The sequence below is a fragment of the Microtus ochrogaster genome, chromosome X (genome assembly GCF_000317375.1).
Source record: "Microtus ochrogaster isolate Prairie Vole_2 chromosome X, MicOch1.0, whole genome shotgun sequence".
Lineage (NCBI taxonomy): Eukaryota > Metazoa > Chordata > Mammalia > Rodentia > Cricetidae > Microtus > Microtus ochrogaster.
The window spans coordinates 29,572,419-29,575,934 of NC_022026.1; the positions used below are offsets into that span (position 1 = coordinate 29,572,419).

At 42.6% G+C, this 3,516-nt stretch overlaps 1 protein-coding gene across 1 annotated transcript in view; it reads left to right on the forward strand.

Moving 5' to 3' along the window:
* The window catches only part of LOC101988555 (cilia- and flagella-associated protein 47-like), a 17,404-nt gene that overhangs the window by 4,006 nt on the left and 9,882 nt on the right, over positions 1 to 3,516 (forward strand). The gene's annotated exons all lie outside the window — the stretch shown is intronic.

Below are 3,516 nucleotides of genomic sequence, written 5' to 3' on the forward strand. Positions count from 1 at the left end.
TGGAACTCCCTTGGTAGACCAGGCTGGCCTCGAACTCACAGAGATCCGCCTGCCTCTGCCTCCAGAGTGCTGGGATTACAGGCGTGCGCCACCACCGCCCGGCTAACCTCAACTTTTTATAGGATTGCCATTGTAGGTAATTGAGACTAACTCTGAATATAGAAAGGAAAAACAAGAGTTTCTAAGCAAGGTGATAAAAGATGATCAATAATAAATGAAGAATTACTAAGTGGAAATAGCAGGACTAAACGAAGATTCTGGCTACTAGGGTTCTTTCAGGGAAGAGGATCAAACATTTGCTGAGGAAGATTAAAGGAAAAGGAGTGGGGTCTTTTATAAAGGATGCTCAGATTCTGAATAAAGTGAGTTATCAAGAATCTTCCTAAAATTTTGTTCTTGAGAACATGCTCAGAAATATGAGGCTGAGATAAAACTGAACTCAAAAGGGCTGAACTAGAATTCAATCTGGGAGAAAATCCCTATCCTTCTTGTTTATGTTTGCATAGAACTTACATATTGATACTTGTTTAAGGTATCCAAAGATTAGGGATGTTACTTCTAGAAAAAAATTCCAAAGTGGTAAAATAGACACCAGAGGAGAATTGTGTAGGCTAGCAATGAAATAAATAGCAAGGCCAACAGATCAGCATGTGAACAATAACACTGATTTCCAGGAGTCCTGTTCTGCTTATTTATTTTCTAATATATATTCATTACTTTGACAAATTACACGTGTGTATAATATATTCTGATTAATCTTTTCCCCATTCCTTCTTTTATCTCACCCCAGCCCTCAACCTTTTCTCATCCCTATCAGTTCTATCAAGCTTGATGAGTTTTGCTTTAGTTTTGTAACCAATTTAGTTTAACCATGGTTATCTTTGCTATCATTGGATTGGAACTGTTCCCTGGAGACTGGTGGAGTCATGAGTGGGTACACTAATAAAGACAATGACTTCCTTTTTCATGAATTTATTAGTAGCAAATAATTCACTAGTGAGGGGTAGGGCCTCTTGAGCCTCTTCATTCTTGTGGCAAACTCAGTGCCTGCATCTGCAGCTGCTGCCAGTTATGATCACAGACTATATCTTGCCAAGAATATGGCATTTTACAGTTCTCCGTGTCTCCAAGTTCTTACATTCTTTCCTGTCCGCTCTTCTTCAAGGTTTCCTGAGACTTAGGATATTTTGCTTAGGGTTGTATCCATCACTTATTCTCCGCACCATGTGCAGTCATGCATCCCTGAATTCAGTCTTTCCTGGCCCAAGTTGGTAAGAATGTTGATGCCTTTTTATCTCCTGCAACCTCCACAGCAACTCAAGCTATTATAGCCTGCCAATAGGCAGAAAACAGGTTCCCCTGCTACCAGTGCAATGTTAGTGAGCTCTCACTAGCTCAGGTCAGCTGTTTCTATGGGCATCACCATCATGAACTTGACCCCTTTGCTCATATTATCACTCCTCCCTCTCCTCTTGCACTGGTCTCTGGTGACAGTGTTTCACTGTAGATCTTTATATCAGCTTTCATCAGTTGCTGGGTCCTCTCCACTGTTGCTTAGATCCTTAGCTGGGGTCATCCTTGTGGGTTTCTGGTAATTTCCACAGTGCCATGTTTCTTGCTAGCCTTTTAATGGCTCCCTTACCCAAGATATCTCTTTCCTTTCTCTCCCTCTCTGTCTTTCCCCTTCTTGACCATCCATTCCCTCATGTTCTCCTCCTGTTTTCCCTTCTCCCCTCCCCTCCCTTCCCACCCCCCTTTCTTCCCCCCAGACTCCCATTTTTTCATGAGATCTTGTCAGTTTCCCCTTCCTGTGGAATCCATGTATGTCTCTCTTAGGGTTATCCTTGAATGTGGGGGGTAGTTGTGAGGCTTGGGCAGTCTGTGGGGCTACTGAAAGTGGGACCGGGATTTAACCTTATTGCTTGACCTGGCATCTTGGAGCTCATTGTATTTGGAGGGAGACTTTGTTCTGCCTAGATATAGGGTGAGGGTCTTGATCTTGCCTTGAAGTGAAGTGTCAGACTTTGTTGACTCCCCCTGGAAGTGGATGGGGAGGTGGGGTGGAGGGAAGGGTGGAGTGGTTGGAGGTGAGGGAATGGAAACAGAGATAGCTATGAAAATAAGAAAATATTGTATTTAAAAATCTTAGGCGTGGGGAGGACCTTGGACTTCCCATAGGGCAGGGAACCCTTGACTGCTCTTTGGACTGGATAGGGGGGAGGGGGAGTGAGGGGAAGGAGAGGAAAATGGGAGGAGGGGAGGAGGTAGAAATTTTTAATAAAAAATAAATAAATAAAAAGAAAGTAAAAAAAAGGAAAAAAGAAAGTTCAATAGAAAAAAAACAGAGAAAAAATAGGGAGACGATTTATTCTTTTTAGTCAAGTGAGTATAGAAACTATGTTCTGTCTTAATTGGGGGAGCCATTATGGGGTTTGCAAGAAGCCTGGCTCTAGGAATCCACAAGGATGGCCCCAGCTAAGACCCTAGGAGTCTTAGTGGACAGGGTGCCCAAACTGGCATTGCTGTGCATTTAGATTGATGATTATCTTAAATAACACTATAGAACCTTCATCCAGCAACAGATGGAAATGGAGGCAGAGTCCCATATCGGAGCACAGGACTGAGCTCCCAAAGTCCAGTCGAAGAGTAGAAGGAACAAGACCAGGAGCAAAGAGGTCAAGACCATGAGGGTTTTTTCATCCACTGAAGCAGTTTAGCTTAGCTAGTGAGATCTCACCATTTCCAGGTGGACTGAGAAGGAACAAGCATAGGACCAAACTAGTCCCTCTGAATATGATTGACAATGGTATGGCTGGGGCAGACTGAGGGGACAATGATAATGGCACTGGGATTTGTCTCTATTGTATGTACTGGCTTTTTGGGATCCTAGTCTCTTTGGATGCATACCTTCCTAAGACTGGATGTAGTAGGGTGGGCCTTGGACCTTCCACAAAGCAAAGTGCCTTACCCTCTCTTTGGATTAGAGGGGGATGGGGTGGGAGGGTGTGTGGAAGGAATGGGAGGAGGGGAGGGAGTGAGAATTTGGATTTAAAAAAAAAAAAAAAAACGATGTTCTGCCCTAAAAGACATTCAAGTTGATGACAAAAGACAAACAAAAGGAAACTGTCCTCTTCAATCTCAGGCCAACCAAAGAATACTTAATTAAGTCTATTTTATTATATGTTGTCTAAATTTTGGTTCATCTTTAACCTGAAAGTTACAAGCCCCAAGCTGTTCTTCTATTCTCTTTTCACTACACTGTGACATAGAGTTTGATGGTTGCCAGCAGGAAGGTTAGCATTGAAAGCTTCATTCTGTTTCTTTCATTGTTTTCTGAGATTCTGTCCTTTCTTCCATGTCTCCAACTCCTTATCCCATCTTTCTGTCTTATTTTCCTGAAATTCTATCATATTTGCATACACTTTATTTTAACCATATTTCCATAAATATAAGCCCCTAATAATGGAGTCACTGCCTTTCTCCTCCTCCTCCTCCTCCTCCTCCTCCTCCTCCTCC